Source organism: Myotis brandtii, unplaced genomic scaffold (genome assembly GCF_000412655.1).
Source record: "Myotis brandtii unplaced genomic scaffold, ASM41265v1 scaffold581, whole genome shotgun sequence".
NCBI classification, from domain to species: domain Eukaryota; kingdom Metazoa; phylum Chordata; class Mammalia; order Chiroptera; family Vespertilionidae; genus Myotis; species Myotis brandtii.
In genome coordinates, this window is record NW_005370182.1 from 1,768,005 (window position 1) to 1,792,698 (window position 24,694).

Consider the following 24,694-nt stretch of genomic DNA (forward strand, 5'->3'; position numbering starts at 1 on the left):
CACAGTGCTCTGGCTAGACGCTGTCGGGGCTGACCAGCAGACCCTGAACGATGGATGAATGATTACTCTGACACATGTTTCTGTGAAAGAGAGGCTAAGGGGCTAGTTGGCATAAGTAGCCAAAAACGCCCCGATTGCTTGCCTCCTTAGGCTTTTATTGTAACAACAGCTTGAACTCAAATTAACTATTAGACACTATCAGCAGGGTAAGTATCCTTGAGAAAACACATGTGTCCTTTAAGCAAGGACATGTCTAAGTTAACACCCAGGGGCTCAGACTTGTTTGGAAAAGTCAAGGCAGGGCAGGTGCCTTCAGCCAATTCCTGTCCTATGCCTCCTTACATCTCCCCCCTTTTTGTTTTGCTGGCTGTAGAAGACAGAGGGAGGTGGCGAACTTTCTGCTTTGGAATGGCGGGGTTCACGAAGAGCATTCACTGCTCGAGTTCTGATTTTGTAGACTATAAGAAAAACAAAGAGAATTACAATGACAGCAATGGTTAGTCTAATTAAGAAGACAGGGTGCTTACAAGCATTAAATCTTGCCTTCTAGCAAGGTGTAGAGGATAGGATTATAAAGGGGAAGGGGGTGAGGAACGTAGCTATGTGCAGGCCTGGGGTCTGTAGACATCAGTTATTGTTAGGCGATAAGATGATGTTTTGACTCCTGGTGGGTCAGTCTGACCCACTTCCCTAATTACTTCACACAGGCCTTGAAAAGAAAACTTTAAGAAAAACTTAAACCCCTATTCACATATAAGTATATGTGTTCTAAGATTTAAAATAATATGATTACTTTTTAGATTAATTTAGATGATCTATTTATCAGATTTATTACTCAGTATATTTATAATTTCTTTTAAGATTTTTAATAAACCTTCTATGACTTTTATAAGCATTTTTATAACTTTTATAATTATTCTTAAGTATTCCTACTCTAATTTTCTTTCTTCCTGTTATATTCCTTTCTTTATATTCCTTCTCACAATTTTTACTTCCTCAACTCTAGTTCTTCCTTACTTATACAGACCCTCTATAACTTATACATACCTTTTACAATTTATATATACTTTCTGTAACTTATATATACCTTTTGTAACTTACACATACCCTTTCAGTTTGTGTACTTCACTTTCTTTTTCCTTTATCTCTATACCTTCTATTACAGGAAAACTATGAATTCCTTCTAATAAGTTGTGATCAAAGGTTAGTTTTACACAGGTTCCTCTATTCCTAGCTTCAGAGTAGTTAGAGTGGTGAGAAGTATGTCTCAGAGTCCATCTCTCCTCTAGTTGGCCTATCGTCCTTGCTCTGCTCATGTCTAACTGCCTACTACTAGTATATCCCCCTCAAGGATCTTGGCTCTGAATTCTTTCATGGAAAGGGGACGCCAGGTTTCTTTGTAGCTGCTTTGTGCTGAGACAAGTCAAAGGTTTCTCTCAGAGCCAAGAAGTCCTTGCTCTCTGTCAGAGGGACGATGAGGCCTGAGCACAGAAGGAGGTGGGAATGGTGCCTTGAGGTGGTATTCCACAGGTGTAAGTGGGCTTGTAATCTGGTGGAGACAAACTGTGTTATAAAATTTAGTATAATTGGGCAAAAGCTAGAACAGTTTTTGATAATTTTCTGTTGAAATAATAATTCTTCCTAAAATCACCTTTATTTTTTATTAAAGACTAATTTACTTACTTTATTAAATCTAGTTATAAATTGGCCTGATTGTTTGCATGAACATAACAAGAATAACAGTTGATTACATAGGCTATTTTTTAAAGATATGCTTTGCTGGAATCTCATGAGAAAGTTTACTCTAGGGCCAAGAAGCCAAGTTACGCAGTTGCCACCAGGCTCTGCCTGCAATACCTACAATTTGAATTGGGGTGCATTTCTTAAGTTGAGGTCCCTACAGGTGTCTTGAGGTTTCTTTCATGCCATCTCTCAGGAAAGTAACCTTCATTCCTTACCTGGAAAGGCTTCTTTTTCCAATGGAAAATATACTTACATTCTTAAGAAGCATAACAGAGATAGTGAATTTCTTAGCTGAGAAACAATTCCCTCAAACTTGGAAATCCCAAGCGGGCTCCAGTGACTTACAGTGCAGTTACTTTCATTTTCTTACTTTTTGTTTTCCAGGATTCCCTGGCATCTCATTGCAGTTCCTAGCTCCTCACATGGGGCACCACTTTGCCAGAACTGACCAGCAGACCCTGAACGATGGATGAATGATTACTCTGACACATGTTTCTGTGAAAGAGAGGCTAAGGGGCTAGTTGGCATAAGGAGCCAAAAACCCCCTATTGCCTGTCTCCTTAGGCGTTTATTGTAACAACAGCTTGAACTCAAATTAACTATTAGATACTATCAGCAGGGTAAGTATCCTTAAGAAAGCACATGTGTCCTTTAATCAAGGACATGTCTAAGTAGTCACCAAGGGGCTCAGACTTGTTTGGAAAAGTCAAGGCAGGGGCAGGTGCCTTCAGCCAACTCCTGTCCTATGCCTCTCTATAAGAGGCAACAACAAATGGGAAAATGAGAACAAGGTTGGCATGTCTGAGGAAGGAGGGCCTGCATGCTTGGGTCATTGCGCTTGAAGGAACAGACATAGGCAGTGGCTAGATTCTGTGGACATTGTTGGCCAGAAAAAGAAGCTTTGTATTTATTTAAAGTGTACTGAACCCCAACAAAAGGTTGCTAAACAACAGAGAGAAATACCTGTTTTATATTTTAAAAGATTAATCTATTAATAAAGTAAGTGCATGTAGAGCAACAGGGACTCTCATTACTGGTGGGACTGCAAAATGGTACAGCTCTTTTGGAAGACAGTTTGGCAGGTTCTTGTAAAACTAAACATACTCTCACTACAGTATTGAGCAATCCTACTCCTTGTTATTTATTCAGAAAAGCTGAAAACTTATGTCCACAAAAAAAACTGCACACTGATGTTTATTCGTAATTGCCAAAACTTGGAAGCAACTAAGACACCTTTCAGTAGGTGAATGGATAAACTGTGGTACATCTAAACAATGGAATATTATTCAGTGTTAAAAAGAAATAAACTCTCAAGCCATGAAGAGACATGTAGCTACCTTAAATGTATTATATTAAGTGAAAGAAGTCAATCTGAAAAGGCTACATACTGTATGATTCCACTACATGACATTTTGGAAAAGGCAATACTATGGAGAAGTAAAAAGATCAGTGGTTGCCAGGAGTTGGGAGTTGAGGGAGGAATGAATAGGTGAGACATAGAGGATTTTTAGGCCGTGAAAATACTCTGTTTGATATTATAATAGTGGATGCATGTCATTCATTACACATTTCAAACCCATAGAATGTACAACACCAAGTGTGAGCCCTACTGTACACTATGGGCTTCGTATGACAATGATGTGTTAGTGCAGATTCATTGATTGTAACAAATGTACCACTCTGGAAGGAAATGCTGATAATTGGAGAGGGAATTCATATGTGGAAGTAGGGGATATATGGGATATCTCTGTACCTTCCTCGCAATATTTTTGTAAACCTAAAACTTCTCTAAAAATATAAAGTCTTAACAAAACAAATGTAGTCAAATAAAAGGGAAAGAATGAAGAATTCTTAGTAAGCTCTTGTAGTAATCCAGAAGAGAAATGGCACAAAAGTATTCCAAGACAGAAGTAATAGAGATGGAGGGGGGAAAATTAAATAGGATGTATTTAAGAGGAAGAGCCAGTAGAATTTACTGATGTATTGTGTGAAGGGTGATGAAAAGAGAAAAATTATAGGTGATTCCTAGATTTCTGGCCTGAGATCTGGGCAGACAATGGAGCCATTTACTGATGAGGGGATGCCTTGGGACAGGACAGAGGATAGAGAAATTAAGTGGATCAAGGTATTAAAGAGACAGACCATAAGTACTCATTTAGTTCCTTACTTATTCACCACCACGATCCACAAAGGATTTGAAACATCTTTCAATGGAAACATGCGTTTATAATAATGATAAAGTAGATGTAGAAAATAAGAAGGGAACCATAAGCAGATGCAGAAAGTCAAATGCAGGGCATAAAAGATAGATGCAGGAGACTAGCCTGTAGTTACTGTTATCCAGCCTCAGATTTGGTTCTGAGGGAAAAGGGAGCCTTGGTCAGTTAGTTAATTTTCATTATCAGACCAGAGGAAGCAAACCATGGCTTAGGAGAAGGAAACTTTTTTGGACTTTGAATTTTAAAAGAAATTCTTCACAACAAAGTTCAGAGGAAGTTGATTGAAAATACAGTATGAAAATTCTGATTCAATTTCAGTCAAGGACATTTAGTATATTTAAGACTATACTAAACAGACATAAATGCCTATAAGTCAAACTTTTGAATAGCACCTATACCTAAGGAATGCCTGGTCGTTATGGTCACTAAGTTCAGATTCTCCTTAAGGGCTCTCCTGAATGATACTGAAAGTCTTCAGTAGGGAGACCCAGCTACAGTTGTTAGCCATTATTATTCACTGAGGGCTCTGAATAGTACACTGACCAATAGACTACACTAACTACTACTTGCTGTGTACTGTGAACTGATAAAGGTTTTGGTTTTTCTGTTAACTCCCAGAATGACTTGGGATCCAAATTTCAAAGGCAAACTACTACTTTGCTGTTTTTTCTCTTCTTCAGTATTTTATTTCCTCCCTCACACCTCCCCCCCTCCCTCCAAAGAAGTTATTTCCAGTATCATCAGGGATAAGCTCTTTGCAGGATCCTATGAAGGGACATTTGTTGATAAAGAGTGCGTACTCCTACAATTTTACACAGATAAGGTTATTCTGAATTTGGGACAATGTCCCAAGATATACATGTTTATTTAAACATATGGCTTGCCCTGATGGGTTTGGCTCAGTGGGTAGAGCGTCGGCCTGCGGACTGAAGGGTCCCAGGTTCGATTCCAGTCAAGGGCATGTACCTTGGTTGTGGGCACATCCCCAGTAGGGGTCTGCAGGAGGCAGCTGATTGATGTTTCTCTCTCATCAATGTTTCTAACTCTCTATCCCTCTCCCTTCCTCTCTGTAAAAAAAACAAAATATATTTTTAAAAAAATAAACATAGGGCTCACCTGGCAATTAATACAATTTGTGGGAGCAAGTCTCTGTTATTCTACATAAATTTATGCAAGAATTTTATGTACAATCTGTGGTTAAGGATAAAGTCAATAGTAATTTGAACATGAGAATATCCCTTTAAGATGTACTAAAGATGTAGAAAGATAACTTTATAGCAAAGAAATATGCTCAAAGTTCTATTGAAATTGTATCTTCACAACAAAATACTTAATGAAATAACATAAATATTTTAAAGTATTACCTTTCTCTGTGTATGTTATGGAAATAGAAAAAATCGTGATGGGAGAGCTCTATAACATTTGTGGAAATATAAAATTAAGTTTTATGTCACTTAAAATTCAAGATATTAAACATTTTTTTTTAATTAAATCTTTATTGTTCAGGTTACATTTGTTCCTCTTTTTTTCCCCCCCATAACTCCCCTCCTCCCAGTTCCCACCCCACCCTCCGCCCTCACTCCCCACCCACTGTCCTCATCCATAGGTGCACGATTTTTGTCCAGTCTCTTCCCGCATCTCCCATTCCCCTTTCCCCCCCAAGAATAGTCAGTCCATTCCCTTTCTATGTCCCTGATTCATTATAATCACCAGTTCATTCTGTACATCAGATTATTTATTCACTTGATTCTTAGATTCACTTGTTGATAGATGCATGTTTGTTGTTCACAATTTGTATCTTTACCTTTTTCTTCTTCCTCCTCTTAAAGGATACCTTTCAGCATTTCATATAATACTGGTTTAGTGGTGATGAACTCCTTTAGCTTTTCCTTATCTGTGAAGCTCTTTATCTGACCTTCAATTCTGAATGATAGCTTTGCTGGATAAAGTAATCTTGGTTGTAGGTTCTTGCTATTCATCACTTTGAATATTTCTTGCCACTCCCTTCTGGCCTGCAAAGTTTCTGTTGAGATGTACTAAAGATGTAGAAAGATAACTTTATAGCAAAGAAATATGCTCAAAGTTCTATTGAAATTGTATCTTCACAACAAAATACTTAATGAAATAGCATAAATATTTTAAAGTGTTACCTTTCTCTGTGTATGTGATGGAAATAGAAAAAATCGTGATGGGAGAGATCTATAAAATTTGTGGAAATATAAAATTAAGTTTCATGTCACTTAAAATTCAAGATATTAAACATTTAAGATAGGTGAGGCAAATCCTATATAATAAAAGGTTAATATACAAATTGGCCCCTTGACCGGGAGTTTGACCAGGGGGCGGGGCTGGCCAGCCAACCACCTGTGGCCCCTCCCCCCAGCTGGCCTGGCCTGATTGGCCCCTATCTGGGCTGGCCGGCTAGACCCCACCCATACACGAATTCGTGCACTGGGCCTCTAGTATTTTATAAAATTGTATTAGTCTATTTGGGCTACTATAACAAAAATACTGAGTGCTTACACACGAATTCGGTACTGGGCCTCTAGTATTTTATAAAATTGTCTTAGTCTATTTGGGCTACTATAACAAAAATACTGAGTGCTTACATAACAAACATTTATTTCTGACTTTCTGAAAGCTGGGAGGTTCAAGATCAAGACCCTGGCAGTTTTGGTGTCTGGTGAGGGCCTGCTTCCTGGTTCATAGACAGCAGTCTTTTGTCTTTGTCCTCACATGGCAGAAGGGGTGAGAGAGCTGTTTTTGGGTCTCTTTAATAAGGGCACTAGTTACATTCATAAGGGCTGTGTCCTCATGACCTAATCACATCCCAAAGATCCCGCCTCAAAATACTATCACATTGGGGATTGGATTTCAACATAAGAATTTGTGGGTCATACAAACATTTAGTCTATAGCACTACTATAATATTCAGGTTTGTAAAATTAGTACAAAAATAATAAAGGTGTTAGTTTGCTAAGTAGAGATAAGTACTTCCAAAGCAAGGTAATTCTATAGAAGTCAGAGGCAGTTTTGAATTTTTGATTAAGATCATGGAATAATAAAAATTATAGCATACTGATTTTATAAAACCCTTATCATTGGATAATCTAAAAGTATATTGACAAATATTATCTCAATTATCTCATTTTTTTCCTGTTGTGGCATGTCAAATATTCAATAATTTAAAATCATAAAATACATAATTATTGAGTATTAATTTAACTAATTAGCCACCTATGTGTAAGGCCCTGTGTTAGAAATGGCAAAGATGATTTGCAGTCCAGCTGGGAGATAGTTGAAATATTTTTTATGTCCTTGCATTCCAAAAACTTGGAAATATATGAAAGTATGAGTGCTTTTATCAATGGTGTAATCTGTAAAATCTGTGACCTCTCAATGTACATATGGAGTTCTTTTCAATTTAGAAAAAGGTTATTATATTTTTAATTATTGCTTTGGTCCCATTTTTATTGAGCTTTGTGTTCCAGCACACTGTTACTTTTTTTACAAATTTTCCATGAGCAATAGAGTACAGTCTGGCTCTCATATTGTTCTCTATGTTCATGATTGTTTTTGACTATTGGAGGCTTACCTTTCAAATTTTAATTAGCTCTCTCTAAATGCAATGACTTCTTTTTCCCTGAAAAAACTTTTTTTCTACTTAAAAAAAGATTTGAATTTTTAAAATAAATGTTGATTTTACTATTGCTTTTTGAAAGATAAATTTAATACTTCTGAATTTTGTTCTGTTCAAGAATAATTATCAATAGTAAGTTTTCTCAATTTATTGTATTTAAAATATATAATGAGAAATAAATTAGAGCACAAAAGCATATGTAATTTATCTTTATATATTGTAAAATTACCCTTTACCATGTTAAAATATCACTCTTCTAAATGATTTATCTGATTTTTATCTCTATTATTTCTGGTGTTAATTTTGGAACACCTAAAATTATTCTGCATTTGCCTCATTTTTATGTTTATTCTTTTCAGATGTCTATGATATTTTTTAAAGGTGTGTTCCTTGTAAATAGTATCTAGTTGAATTTTTTTATTCAATTCAAAAGTATTTTAACATGAACTGATTATCCATCGTATGCCTGCAAATTAAAAAAAAAAATAACTGGCATGTATTCCTGTCATATTTTCCTTTCCTTTCAATTCTTTTATACTTCCCTCCTTGTTGTTCTTTATACATTTTTATTCATCTATTTATGTTTTATTTGCCTATATGTTCTCTGCTCTTTTGGAAAGTATAATTTTTAAAAGTGGTTTCCTTTAAATTATCCAAAGTTATAATTAATCTCTATTCAGCTCATTTTCAAATTTGAGTGTCCTTATTTGAGGGATGGTGTTTAATACACGTTTGCTCTCTCTTATCTTTTCCTTCTACCTCTTTTTTAAGATAACATGGAATTTTAGATGCAGATAATTTTTATAATATTGCATAATTTTTCCAATATACATCTATTTTCATGAACAGAATTATATTGATTTTTAAAGTCTCAACTCAGGTATCTCCTCCACTCTTTTCTACTCTTATTTAATAAAATATTTTATTATCCTGTCTGGACTTAATTATTCCTTCCTCTTTGAATCTGCAACATGTGTTTTTTTTCTGGCATGTTTCCTACTGGTATTGTAATTATTACTTTAGATTTGTATCTCCTCAGTCAATGGTGAACACTTGCTTGTAAGAACCACCTTTTTACTCTGTATTCACAGGACATAGTATAATGTCTAATGTTTAATAGAAGCTCAATAATATTTTGTAAAGAAGTGAAGGTGCAAATGAGTATGGAATGTCTACCTGAAATATATAACTTTATTTTTGGAACTCTATATAGATTTTGTTATTTTAAAAGTAATAAGAAGGGGTTATGAAATAAAGTTTTTAATGTGACCTTTTGTCAACTTCTAGAAAATCTTCAATTACTTAGATTCCATATAACAATGATATGAATATTATCTAACTAGTAACTGTAAAGGGCTGGAGTCTGAGAGGTATAGTCCTTGTTATTAAAGGGTGGGTACTCATTCACTGAATGCTCAGTATGTTCAGCTTTTACTAAGTGCCTACCATATGCCAGACACTAGCATGTAATTTATCCTCTCAGAGTTAGAAAGGATTCTAAGATGATATTATAAACTTTGAAGACTGCTTTACAATTGAGCACTTTTAATATGTTGATAAGTTTATTAAGGTCCAGAGGGTGAACTCCAAAAATATTTAAGTGACTCACCCAAATTTTTAATTTAATTTTCTAATCTTCAGCCTTGGGATTTGCCCAAAAATGTGAGTCCATTTTGTCTAAAATAATTTAGTCATGCATCCTACATACAAAACATATTGGTACACCACTATGGAGGAGTCCTCTAAACTTCAGAGGTTTAATATTGTTGGACATAGGTCACATATCCTGCTCTCAGGTTTATATTGATTTTACATAGTAATTCACATAAATTCTTAGCATATATTTATTCTGATTGAAATTTTTTCTTTTCTACTAGATTAGGGATGAGATATGGATGTAAGGAATTTCAAGTGACTTAGATTTGGGTTTAATATGTTGAGTTCATTTTCGAATGGAGCTCAAAACAAGTGAGATGTTTTCTAAGCAAATCAAGCATGACGCTTGTGTCCTTTGATACCCTGTGCTCCTGTTTCAAACACAGCGCAGCTGCTCCTGCTGCCCTATCACCGAGAGCAAGAACGCCCTCCCTAAAGTTATTCGTGTTACTGGTACCATTTATGATTCTGGACATACTGCTCATTGACAATGTCCTTGTTTATTCTTAAGAAAATGAAAAATCATTAACCTCTAGGACACATCCAAATGATATTACAAAGTTTTAAACTTATGTTTCTCAAAATTAATAGAACATTTTTCATAAGAACAATCTCATTGTAAGTATTAGTAATGTATCTGATCATTGTAAGTCCAAGTATTAAATTGAAATATCAGCAAAAGTTGTATGTATAAAATTAAGAAATAGGCTCATGAGCTCACATCATCTTATTTATTATGCAAGTTACTTATAATATCTTAATGAAAAAATGAAACTTCATGATAAAGAGAAAGAGAAGAAGAAATGACTACCAGGAAAAATAGTGGAAAATAGATTTTCTCATCTATGGTTTTCCAAATCTTCAACTAACTTCAGTGGTATCAGTTGACCCCTCTCCCCTTACTCCTCCCTACCAAATTATAAGGCTTTGAAATTCTACTCTCCTGAAAGAAAGAGTTGATACCCTTTGCTTACATGCTTCCTTAGCTAGGTGAGATGGGTTTTTCTTTCTCTCTTTTGTTCACATCCTAAGTCTTAAAAATATGGAGAGATACTGGAGTTTTCACCGTCATTTGCTTGCCTTAAAAATTTCCTAACTCACACTTTCGTATATCAAATTAAAAGTTTTCTTTTTTATTATAAATATATGTGAGCAAGTTTTAAGTTACATGGCTAATAATATATTAAATGTGGAAAGCTCCTTTACTTTCTCCTTCATGAGAGAATACTGTAAGACTATAAGGAAATATCTTGCTGATAGGAAATGGTTAAAACTCCTCTCAATTCTTTTCTTCTCCTGAACTCAAAGAATAGGGCTCCAGGGGAGGAGGCCCTTTATCTGGCTTTGTTCTTGCCAATCTTTAGTAAAAAGCTTAGCCTAAGAAGATGGTAAATGTTGAATGAATATTTTTTCTCACAGTTTCATTAAAGAATGAAGTGGTTGGGAGGAGTGTTAAAGAATTTTATAGTGGGCTCCTTGCACAGTATTGAATTCTGTCTTCCTATAAGAAATTATTTTCATACCCAGAGATAGTATATCTCTTTGTTGATAACAAAATACCTACAGTTATATATGCAATTTAAAAAACAAAATTGGAAGCTATAACAAATAAATATACTTTTTCAACTTCTGCTTCCAAGCAAGATGAAGTAACAGTGGCTGCATTTACCATCCCATGTGAAATCAGTAGAAAATAAGATGAAATATATGAGAAACACATCAGGCAAAGATGGATGATGATCCCTGAGAAATGCGAAATGTGAGTGCTAAGATTGCCTCAGCCCACTGATATTGTCAACAAGAATACTAAAGACTTGAAAAATATTGTCAACCAATTGACTTAGTTGATATTTACAGAATACTCTCCCCCCAAAACAAGAGAATAACATTCTTTTTGAGTGCACAGGGACATTTACCAAAATAGACCATATTCTGGGCCACAACCTCAGTACATTTAGAAAATTATCGGGAAAATCCCCAAATATGTGGAAATGAAATAACAGGTTTCTAAATAATTTATGGGTCAAAGAAGAAATAAAAAGTGAAATTAGAAATTATTTTGGATTGAATAAAAATGAAAATAGAACACATCAAAATTAAATGCGACCACTTAAGAAAAAAGAAGAGCAACTTTAAGCCCAAAGTAAGCAGAAGAAAAAAAAATAAAGATCACAGTGGGATTCCATTGTAATAGGAAACAGAAAGACAAGAGAGAAAAATAAATGAAAGCAATACTTGGTTCTTTGAGAAGACCAATAAAATTAATAAGTCTCTCATCCTAATAATTAAGAAAAAAAGAGAAAAAGACATAGATTACCTATCTCAAGAATAAAAGAAATGATGTGACTACAATGTCGACAAATATCAAATGGATAACTTTATAGGAATAAATTCAACATCTTAAATGATATGGACAAATTCCTTGTAGGACACAAACTGCCAAAGCTCACTCCAGAAGTAGATAACTCGGATCACCCTATACTTGTTAAAGAAATTAAATTTGCAGTTAAAATTTTCTCTACAAAGAAAACTCCAGGCCCTTCTGGCTTAACTAATGATTTCTACCAAACATTTAAGGATGAAATATTGCAATTTTAAACAAATTCTTCCAGAAAATGTAAGAAAAGAGATTAGTTTCTAACTTGTTCATTGATAGTACTATTATACTTATTCCAAAACCAGACAGAGAGATTATAAGGAAAGAAAATTATAAATCATTACTTCTCAAGAACATGGATGCAAATATTCTAAAAAAAATTAAGCAAATCAAATCTAACAATTTATGAAAAGTATAGTACATCATCACTAAATAGAGTTTAGCCAAGAAATGCAGTGCTGGTTTAACATGTAAAATCAATTAATGTAATTTATTTATTAACTAACAATAATATAATCATCTCGATATATGCATAAAAAGGGGTTTTAAAAATAGAAATTCAACTCCTGATAAAAAATTTTTACTAAACTAGGCATAGAAGGGATTGTTCTCAACTGGCTAAAGGGCATCTAAGAAAAATCTTTGGCTGATCTCATAATGGTCAAATACTGAATGTGTTTTCTCTAGGATAAGGAACAATACAAATATTTCCACTATTCTTATATTCAGTCCTGACCTAGTTTCTAGCCAATGCAAAAAGCAAGAGGGGAAAAGGAAAGACAGATCAATTGTAAAGGAGGAGGTAAAACTGTCTTTATTCACAGATGACATGCTTGTCAGTGTAGACAGTTTGATGGAATCTGATGGAATCTACCAAAAAGCTACTTGAATTAATAATAAGTCTGGTAAGATGGTAGCATATAAAATCAATACCCTAAAATACACTGTATTTCTGTGCAAAATCAGAAATTGAAATTAAGAAAATGCCAATTATAATAGCACAAAATAGGAAATTTATTTTGAAGACCAAATATAAAATGTATTAACTCCGTAAAAGAAGCCATAGGTATGAGTCTACAGGAGCTGAGCATGGCTGTTGATGACAGAACATTGTGGACACCACTAATTCATATAACCTCCAGGAGTCAGAGCCAACACAATACATGTGACACATGAAATAGTTAGGCATAAGTCTAATAATAATGTATATGGTATTTTCACTAAAATTACATACTAATGATAAAAGAAGGGGGAAAAAGACATATAAATAGAGATACCATGTGAATGGGCCAGAAGACTCACTATTGTTGAGATGTCAATTCTCAAATTGACAAGTGGAATCCCAGTCAACACTCCAATAGACTACTTTAAAAAAAATAAATTGATAAACAGATTCTAAAATTTTATGGAAATGTAAAGGATCTAGACTTTTTGAAACAACTTTGTAAAAGAACAAAGTTGGTAGACTTAAACTACCTGATTTCAAGACTTATTCTGAAGTTACAATAACCAAGGCATTGGTATCAGGATAAATATAGATCAATGGAACAGAATAGAGTCCGAAAATAGACCCACACATATGTGATTAATTAATTTTCAATAAGGCCAGGCAGTGGAGAAAAGATAATTTTTTAAACAAATAGCATTGCAGTAATTGGCTATACATATGCCAAAAAAAATCCCCCCCAAAACCCCACCAAACTTTGATCCCCCATGCTTTTCTCTGATAATAAATTCAACATATTTTATCAAGGTGTAGTTGACAAAATACATTGTGATATATTTAAAGTATACAATATGATTTGATATATGCATACATTGTGAAAGTATTCCCACCATTGATTTAACACAAATTTTTATTTACCTAACATATTTACCTTTTTTGGTTGTTGGTGGTGATGGTGAAAACACTAAAAAGTTCTAATATCTTAAACAATTTCAATTATACAATACAGGATTATCAACATTAGTCACCATACCACCACTCCCTATCTCCCCATCTCCCTCCTCCTGGCATCCACCATTCTACTCCTGTTTAGTTTCTATATATGAATGATACCATGCAGTATTTGCCTTTTTCTAGCTCATTTTCCTTAGCATAATGCCCTCCAGGATATCCACACACACAACACATCCATATCCACCCACTCACCCCATTCTACTAGGTAAATAACACTCATCTCTGTTTCATTAAGATTGTTTTCTGGAGATTTGTCTTGTTCCTTTGGAACATATTTCCTTGTTTCTTCCGTTTCTGTCTGCTTGTGACTCTGTGTTGATTTCTGCATATCAGATAAAGGGGGAGATGAACCTTGTCAATGAGCCTGGCCAGAGTTCCTGATTGTCTCTCAAATCATTGTGATTACCTGAGCCTCTGTCTTTGTTTGTAGTGCTCTCTGTAGTTAGGGTGCCCCAAAATGGAGGATTGCAGTCAGTACCTCCATAAACAATGCAATCGGTTTAGAGACTTGACCTTCAGGTAGCATCTGGGAAACTATGCAATCCAACCCCTTCCAGGGAGGACTGGAGATGGGCATTTTCCCCTGCTTCCTCTGTGCTGAGCCTGAGTGTATAACCACAGGGTGTGCCTTGGCACCCCTTTAAAAACTGCTTTTATTTTTGCTGTAATCCTGTGGGATTTGCGAATGCAAGCCCTGTTGGCTAGGTGATCAGGGGCACGTTCCTCAGATGGAGGCCTTCAAAGTTGGGGTGCTAGATATATGTGGTCCAAACCCTTAGCTCCTCAGGAGCTGGAGGTTCCCTCTGGATTGTGTGGTGCTGTGCTGGCTGGGGTTTATGTGTCTCAGCCTTTCCTACCCATTGTAATGTAGGTATTTTCTCCGTTGCTGGATGAATCGTTCAACAAGTTGTTGTTGTGTTGTTTTTTCCTCAGAGGAAACTTCCCTGTGTGTAGATGTGCATTCAATGTGTTCATGGGAGGAGGAAAATTCAGGAGCCTACTATGGTCCAGAGTTTATCCTTTTAGGCTGATTTATTTTTCTGCAGGAAACACAATGAGGTAAATGCAACTGTCATAGTTCCATCATCTGTGAATGAACTTGAGTTGGAAATGTGCTGTGGGATGGATATGTCAATCCTCCAGAAGTTTTAGAGACATGTCTAGGTAGAGTAGGTTCTGACAATGGAAAGCTCTCCTAGGAATGCTTACAAGTGAGACTTCATTTTTGCATCAGCCTCTACACAATTTCTAAAATATTTTAAACCAGATTTTATAGTATTTTGATTTTTACGTGAAGAATAACTTCAAGTATATATCAAGGTGAATTCACTCATGAGTCCCCTACATATCTCACTGTGTGGCTTGTTAGAAATCATTGAGGCACTTGGCACCCAGAACCTCAGAGAGGACATCTTGGCATGCATTTCATGCCACCACCTGTGTTTTCTAGGAAGATCGTCGCTTTTTGAATTTGAGATCATAAGAAGGAACTCACTGTGGTGCGTATCCTTTTCAGAAGCTGCATTGTCCCATTGTAAAATTTTCAAATTTTGTATTTTTCAATAAGACTTGCTAAGAAGAAAGAAGATGGCTGACATTTACAGAAAGGATGTTTTCCTGTGTTTTTCCCCCCACACACAAGATTTAATTCTGTTGAAATAGAGCAGCATGTGTAACTGTGCTTTCAGCCATTCATCTAAGTAAACTTTCACAATTGTACAACATGGAGATCAGAGTACACATCTTCAAAGCTAATTAAATCAATGTGATGAGTTCCTGCAGCTGCTTGCTTTTTGTCTATGGCTTTCAATGTGTAAACCAAATGTGTGGTGTTGGGATAATTAACCTCTTGCTTTTGCCACCACCCCAACTCTCTCTCCTTTACAGATCTTTACATAGTTACCATCAAGTGCAATTTTACCTATTCTTGCTCTATATTATCATCTACACTTAACAAATTTTGAAGAATCTGTTTGTTAGACAAACATTTTTCCCTGAATAGTGTTTTATCTACTTTGCTACAATACTCGCTTAATTCATGCATAGAAAGTGGAATGTCTTTTCTGCTGAAACTATGAGCCTGAAGAATGCAATTTCTATGGCATTGTTAATTGTTTTTGTATTAGTTATCAATGGCCCAACTTCAAATATTGAATGTATGCTTATTATTTTATTATTTCCACAATATCCTATAAGACATTATCATAGTCAATTATCAAAAGAGGAGACTAAGGTAACAAAGGTAGAGTGATTTCTGGGCAGAGATAACTGAGATTAACATCTAATTCCTTTGTTTGTTTGTTTTTTTAAACCTTAGCTATCTTTGTATTCAAGCAGAATATTAGCTTCAGAAAATAATTGGGGTCTTTTCATTGAGAGAATAAACTACATTCTATTGGCTTTAAATAATTCCTTTCTATATTTACTAGCCAGATATCTCTGAGCAACTTATAGTCAAGTTTTTTTCCTTGTTTGCTAACAAAGTGATTGCTTTCCTTACAGCAAGAGAATGAAGTTTGGCTCAGCTTGACTGATTTCTTTCAGAAGTAAACATATTCTTCAGCTATGCACATGTAGCACTCAGCTTCTTCACTCCTGTCCTGAAAGTAGGGCAGTCAGAAAACCCCATGTAAGTAACTAAAGGTGGAGTAATTTACATGTGATAAGTAGAAGATAAATTCTTACCCAACTATTTTGGGTAATTTCTCTTTATTCTTTTAAAGAGGCATTACCCCCAAACCATGCATACATAACACATTATGTATGCACGTGTGCATACAGAGAAACTTGCAAACGATAGAGTTGGGGTGGAAGTAGCAGCCTTAAGTTTCATGGAAGTGTTTTCTATTTCGGACCAGAGAAGTCCCCCTTTTTAAAAACCATCTGGCTCCTATTAGTGCAGGTTCTGTTGTCAGCATTGACTTAAGTTGGGGGAGGCTACGCCTATGTCACCCTAGGGAGGATCATTATTCAGTGGCTGGAGTGGTTTAAGTTTTAATGTATCTACTAGGACAAAAGGGTAACACAATAAATGTTTCTGAGTTAGAGAAGATTCATTTTCAGAGTTTAATCATAGTCACTGGAGTATAGCTTCCTTGTTCATTTCCATCACAGTGTAAGCTGGAGCTTTCTAGTAGACGGTCACAACGGCATAAGGTAGGCATTTGACCAATGACATGGCGACTGGGGAACATCACACTTTAAAAATTTTTATTCAGATTCTCTGTTTTGTCAGAGTTGACACATTTGGTAGTTCCCTTTCCATCATTACAAGAAATAACATCGTGTGGTAATAAAGAACTTGGACTCTGAGAACAGACCACTGTGGTTTGAATCCTAGCTCTGCCACTTTCCCACGGCATGATCTTGAACAAGTCATTTTACCTATCTATGCCTGAGAATCCTCATTTGTAAAATAGAGACCTTAATAACAGTACCTAATTGTGCTTGTGAGGATTAAATGAGGTAATATACATTTAATGCTTAGATAGTGCCTGATACATAGTTCACTGTTATTTCATTATAATGGAGTATATAAAATGACTTTAATGTCCTCTTTGAAATGCATTCAATGATATTTCACAGAATAAATTTTGATCTATTAATAATCATTGTTAGAGTTACAAAGTATTTTCTATCTATATAGTTAAAAAGACATGCACATTCTTCTTAAGGCAACTCCAGTAATTGGATTTTTTGAGACCAAGAAGGAACTAAAGTTACTTTATAACTAGACCCATTGGGGTTAGATGCAAATTCATTACAAGTTCTTTCAGAAAATTCTACTTCCTCTCTTTTAGTTAGTTATTCTCTTCATACTGTGAAGAGAATATTCCCTCAGGGGGTAGAGAGAACTTTAATCACTATTTCCTCCATTGCCTTGCCTCAATTTTATTTGGTCAGATTAAATCTCCTGGGAATCTCAGTCAATCTCTCTCTTTCTCTATCTCCCGCTCCCCCTCTCTCACCTTCCCTTCCTGCTCTGTCTGTCTGTCCTATCCTTTCTTCTCCCCCGTTCAGCTACCTATAATGCTCTTTATTTTGCTTAGTAACTTTACTCATTTACTCATCTGGTAAGACTCAGCCCAATTTTCATCTCTGACATTAAATCTTTCCCTAATCTTCCAAAACATATTGGCTTTTCCCTTCTCTGTGTTCTCATTGGACTGTGCACATTATGATTTCTTATAGAATAATTATTATTTACTATGTTTATTTACCATGCTTGACTGTTAGTTTTTTGATGACATCAACCATGTCTTTGGACATTTTTCTTTTGCTAATATCTAGCCTAGTGCTCACTATACATTAGGTGGTCAGTGTATATTTATTGTATAAACTGACTAGGTAGAATGTACGCATCAGGATTTGGGCAGAGTTATTCCTAGCTAGAACTGCACAAGGTCTCTGCCTAGTAAGTGTTAGTTAGGATGCTAAGTAACCCAGTCTCTTCTATTTGTCTTTACAACTGGCTTGCTGCTGGCATCTGTAATTCTTTAGTAGTGATCACTTAAAGGTCTTGGTACATTTGAAGCTAGTTAAGGTATTATCTTGTCTAGGATTAATAATAAGTAACAAACCAACAAGCCTATTAGCACGGATTAGCTTATCTGAGAGTGAAGAGATTGATAGGCAGAAATGGTGAATTGTGATGGCAATAGGGCCTAGGTGTATGGTTTTAGTGGGGGCATGGATCAGTGTGACCTGTGACACTGAAAACTTTGTGCCTAGGAGTTGGCCAACTTAACTTATGTTACAATTCAGCTGAGGTGTTGCCTGATGGAGTCATAAGACCCAGAAAAGAGGGAGCTCCAGGTGGACACTCTGCTGGTGCCTGAGTGCAGCTCTCCTTCCTTAAGAGGGGAAAACCTACCTCCTTGTGTCAGAGCTCACCGGGCTCACTGCGGTCATGCAGAGCACGGCACAGCCTACGCTTAGCAAAACAAATAAGGGTGAATAAAATAAATTTCAATAATTCAATCCAAGGCAGACCTCTGCCTGGCCATTCCTTGAATCCTTGCTCAGTAGAGTTGCTCAGAAAGTTAATCCATCCACACGCAATTCATCACATGTGTTTATATTTCACAACGTTACAGAGATGGAAATTATTGGCTTTACAGACCCTGTCTGTCTAACTATTAAATCATTTGCAGACTGTCAAACAGTGTTCATTATGGAGGGGTCGGAAGGTCCCAGAACTCCACTGCCCCCATTTCCTCCGCTGGAAAAATCTGTTGATATATGAAAAATAGGTATTTAAATAAGCTGAGTTTTCAGCAATGACTGCAGGCATTTTCTGCCATATGTGCAGCTGGGTAGGGTACCTCAGAAACAACTTTGGAGCCAGATTTACACAGTATTTAAAATCTCTCTGGCTAGAATTAGGCACATTTGGAATTCTATGAACAGCCTTAAATAATTACTCTCTCTGTCCATGGCCAGTTCTAATAGAATGAACTGCAGCACCTTCTGATTTACCCATCCATTTCCACTGATATGAACAGCAGTGCCAAGACTGTCTTTACCTCTATTGGATCTGATACATCACAGCAAGAATTAACTTTTATTATTCCACTTCTTTTACTTTTCTACACGTACAATGGCTACTACATCAAATTAAGTCCTCCGTTTAATGTTGTAGTTCAAGACTGGTTTTCAACACTGTAGACCACCCTTTAAGGCATATCCTGACTTGTATGCTCTATTCTACCCCAATAGCAATTACTTCATACTCCTCTTATCTCACTTTTCCTAGAATTAACTTATTGTGACCCTTTGATTCCTATTTTCATATCTAGAAATTCTTTCCTCTTTATCTCAGCCAATGTTTCCTTCTTCCCTATAAGACTTTTTTTCTGGGGCACTGATGAGAATAACCTTTGTCGTTTCAGTATTTAATATGTTTTGTGTGTGTCTGAAAAATTGCAACATAATCAACTAAATCAATCAATTGATCAATTGTTTATTGATCATAATGTTCTTATTCTGTAAAGATTATAAAATAATTGTAAAAGATAGTTCTTTGCCCTCAATTGTGATAAAATTATTATTTAAAACACACTATTAGGAGGTCCTAATGTAAGGTGACAGGAGAATATTTGACTTTGGGTGGTGGGAACATGGTGCAATATACAGATATAGTAACATAGAAACCCACACCTTAAACCTATATGTTCATGTTGACTAAGGTCACTCCAATCAATTTAATAAATAAATATTTTGAAGATCACACTATTAGCATAATAAAATACTAAATACTATGATATAGAGTCATAAAAGATGACACTCTCAAGGGTTCAAGAACACTGCTTTAAACCATCATACCATGTGTTCCTCCCTTAGACAGCCTATCCATGGCTACCCCACCTGCTTCTAGTTTTCTGACCTGTCCAATATGAAAGCTTTTAGTCACATGTGGCTATGGAGCACTTGAAATGTTACCAGTGTGACTGAGGAACAGACATTTAATTCTTATTGATTTAAATTTAGATTTAAAAAATGAATATTCCCATCAATTACTAGAAAACTTTTACAGATGTTTGGAACACAATTTGGATCTGTGAATTTACTTTTTCAAATGTACATTTTATAAATATAAAGACAAATAAAATATTACCTGTGGAAATTTAGCATCCAAATTGAGATGTGCTATAAGTGTAAAATTCACAATGGATTATAAAGACATAGTGTGATGAAAAGAATCTAAAATATCTTAGATTACATGTCTAAAATATATTGATTGCATTTTGGCATGATAATATTTTGTGTATTGGGTTAAATAAAACATATCCTTAAAATTTATTTTCTTTGTTCTTTTACTTTTTAAAATATGACTACTAGGAAAATTTAAATTACACATGTGAATTGCAGTGTGTTTCTATTGGGTGGTACCAATCTGGAGCCCAGGAGCAGTTAGCTATTCCAGTGATGTTTCTTGGTCACCCAGAATTCTAGTGCATTTCAGCTGGCCCTACCACATCAAACTACAGTTTGAGGTTGTGTTTGAAAACATAGTCCTGTGCTATATTGCCATGTGCTGTTGGAGTGATATTTGGACCTCTGTTTATTAATCCTTACCTGAGGATATTTTTTCCATTAAATTTTTTTAAAGAGAGAGTGGAAGGGAGTGGGAGAGAAAGAGAGAGAAACATGAGACACATTGAGACACATCGATTGGTTGCCTTCTGCCCATGCCCCAACCAGGGCCAGGGATTGAGCCTGTAACAGAGGTAGTGCCCTTGACTGAAATCAAACCCATAACCCTTCAGTCTGCAGGCCGATGTTCTAACCTCTGAGAAAAACCAGGTAGGGCTGGACCTCTGTTTATATGGCCCATTACAAATGGATGTACGGTATAACTTCACCTTGATGTTTGTCCCTTTATGCAAATACTTTTATTCCTTCTTCTTCACTCCCCTTGTGTATTTGCTATAATGGCCTTAGTCTGTATACTAGATTGTCTTCTCCTTCGCCAATGTTGTGTGAGAAAATTAGTTCATTTTTGGCTGTAGCTTCTTGTCACAATCCTTCTTGTTGCAGTTCTGGGAAGAGTTTATTGTAATTTTTCACCTTTTTTTTTTTTTTTTAAGAAGCTGACTTAAAAAAAATTTCCAGTTTTCAGTTGAACCTCTTAAAAAAAATCTGTCCCAACTCAATAAGAAAATGCTGGATTTGTAGTTTTTGGCTTTGAGCCTTTCTTTCCTGCCCCCTCCCCGTTGTGTTCCAGGTAAACTAGAGGATAATAGGAGCTCTGGGGGAAACCACTAAGGTTCCATGTGCATAAATCCATGCAAAATAGTCAGTGTTGTGCTCAAGACGCTTAGCCCGGGGCCCCTTTCTTTTTTAATTCTTATGGTCTGAAATTTTTTAAAGTCATGTGTGCTTCACAACAGAGTCTTCATTATTCATCAGATTTAGGTTCAGAGTAGCATTTTCCCTAGGCAATTCCTCTCTCCTTTGGGAGATGAAGTCCAGGATACTTGTCTTATTTAACATTCTGCATTATTTGACCATAACTGAGTATCCACCTTTACTCCAGCACCCTAACTCTAGCCCATCCTGGTCTCATTCTTTCCTGGCTCTCCTACTATTAATTATTTATACCACATTCTCATTCAGCTCTTCCTGATTCTTATTTAAGAGTGATAATAGTATTTAGTGTGATTGAGAGTTGTGAAACTATAATAATAATAGTAGTTGTTGATATTTATATAGTGCTTAGCATTTACTAGGTATTGTTCTAAACAATTTGTATGCATCCACACATTGCACCTTCTCTTAATAACCTATGAAATAAGTACTGTTATTATCTCATTTCACTGGAAGAGAGGCTGAGGTACAGGGAAAGTTAAGCAATTTGTCCAAGACTGTACAGCCAATAAGTGCTAGGGTGTAAACCAAACTATCTAACCTTCATGTGTATATTTATATATTGAGCTAAATTGTTTTGAATACTTTGTCTCAAGCAGATAACATAGATTTTCTCATTTAATCTTCACAACAACAAATGGGGTTAAGTGACATTAGAGGGTAATAGAACAAAAAGGATTTTGCAAGTGAAAGATTCCATTTGGACATATAGCAATTACTCATGAATCATTAGTTTTGACCAAAAGTCAGGTATGCAGGTGAATTCTAGTCCACTCCCTGTGTTTTGTAAATAAAGTTTTATTGTTTCACAGTCACACTCATTCATATATAGATTACCTCTGGCTGCTTTTGCAAAACTGAGTGGCAAAACTGAGTAGTTGAGGCAGAGACTATCTGGCCCCAAAGCCTAAAATATTTTACTTCAGGCTCTTTATGGAAAAGTTTTTCAACCCCTGTTCTGCACCACACCTAAAGAGTAAATAGATTCTGCAATTAATGTTAAGTTCTTACAGTAAGGGGAGTGATTATTTACTACTGCCTACCCAAACCACAACTAAATTTTATTTATTTTAAAAATTAGTTTTTATTTTTACTATTGACACTATTACAGGTGTCCCCTATTTTCCCTTTTACCCATCTTCACCCAGCCCCCATTCACCCTCCCTCTGGCATCACCACACTGCTCTCTGTGTCCATGGGAGGTATAATTGACATATAGTATTATATTAGTTTTAGGTATACAACATAACTATTTGGTATTTGTAAACATTGCAAAATGATCACCATTGCTAAGTCTAGTTAACATCTGTCAGCATGCATAGTTACAAAATCTTTTTTTTCTAATGAGAACTTTTAAAATCTATTCTCTTAGTAACTTTCAAGTATGCAACACAATGTTATTAACTATAACCACCATTATGTACATTCATCCCCATGACTTAATTTATTTTAGGACTGGAAATTTGTACCTTCTGACCCTCTTTTACCCATCTCGCCCATCCCCCACATCCATTTCTGGCAACCACCAAACTGTTCTTTATATCTATGAGCTTGGCCAACCTACTATTTTCTTAAAATTTCCCTTTATTTTCCCCAAGAAGAGATTGGAGCTTTATGAAAAACTAATAGTTTTTTTCATTTCCTGTGGTTCAAATCAGTAAAACAGCCCTTCATCCTCCACATCATATTGATTCATTCTTTGGCAGGTGTCATGCTGCTTGATCCAATTGATATGTTCTTGAAAAGCTTATGTAAATCAAAGTTTTGAACATTGAAACACATTTTCTGTTCATTTGTATTACTAGAGGCCCAGTGCACAAAATTTATGCATGGGAGGGGGAGGTCCCTCAGCCCAGCCTGCACCTTCTCCAATCCGGGACCCCTCGGCGGATGTCCGACTGCCAGTTTAGGCCCGATCCCAAAACCAGCAGTCAGACATAGCTGCTGGCTCCTAACTGCTCACCTGCCTGCCTGCCTGATCATCCCTAACTGCCTCTGCCTTGTCCCCACCACTGTGGTTTTGTCCAGAAGGAAGTCCAGAAGGACGTCTGGAAGGACTTCCAAAAGACATCTGGTCTATCCAGTCTAATTAGCATATTACCCTTTTATTAGTATAGATAATTTGTGCAATGCTTCACCCATTTGAAAGGATCTATAACTCTTTATACAATGTTGTGTGCTTGCTCTTTCACATTTGTGTCTCACCACCTCCCCCATACTTGCACTGATGTTTCTGTACAGTTGTCATTGTTCTATAGAAAGAGTTGTATCCCAATGTGAAAGCTATGCTTTAAAAAAATACAACACAACAAAACAAAGCACATGTATAAGGTTTCATAATGGATACCTTTCTCCAATTAAAATACTTGAGCTATTAAAATTTAGTTTTATGAATTTTCTTAAATTGAGGCACAGCTATTGTTAACAACAATGAATATTTATGGGCTACCTATATTATGCCAACCATGGTATTGGGTAACACTGGTGATTTTTATTATTATTAAAAGATGCCACACAATGGCAATGCTATAAAAACTCATCCTCCTCATGAATATTAAAAATAACAATAAATTACATGAGTGCTTACTATGTGCTGGTACTTCTCTACATGCTTAGCATGAATGATTTAATCATCCCAACTACCCTAAAAATTCAGTTCTATTACTGACCCATTTTGCATTGTATACTTTGCAATGATTTCTTTGTAATGTGTATTTTACACTAATGGAGGAAAAATGTCAATCCACTTCTACATAAATAGTATATAAAACAGGAGATTAATTGATGGGTTTCTTTATTTTTAAGTGAGTTATAATGCTATATGTAAGACTACTATACTTTTTTAAGGTATCATGATATATCTAAAATACAAAGAGTTCCATGAGTAAAGGATAACATTTGGGATACTAGAAGTTATCTATTTAAGATCAGAAAATTGAGAAATGTGAGATGAAAACTAAACATGTGTGGATTATTCATTTATTCATTCATTATTTAGCATTTTTTATTGAATATTTACTATAGTCCGTTTCTTCATGGATCTTATATTTATAAAGAGGGAGATATTCAACAAATATGTAAACATATTATTCAATTGAAGATTGTGAAAAGGGCTTCAAGCAGCATGAAGAGGGTGGTGATGTACAGAATAATTAATTATATAGGTTGGTTCTGAGAGAATTTAAGTTTATAGCTTAAGAATAAAAAAGTGAAATGGTGTGGGAGGGAGT

General features: G+C 35.6%; 1 long non-coding RNA gene across 1 annotated transcript; it reads left to right on the top strand.

Annotated features, from left to right (window-relative positions):
• Nucleotides 1-404: 404 nt before the first annotated feature.
• LOC106728276 lies at nucleotides 405-19,738 on the top strand. The gene is made up of 3 exons (XR_001364556.1): nucleotides 405-416; nucleotides 9,179-9,181; nucleotides 19,663-19,738. It is a non-coding gene; the product is annotated as an uncharacterized LOC106728276 (long non-coding RNA).
• Nucleotides 19,739-24,694: the final 4,956 nt, after the last annotated feature.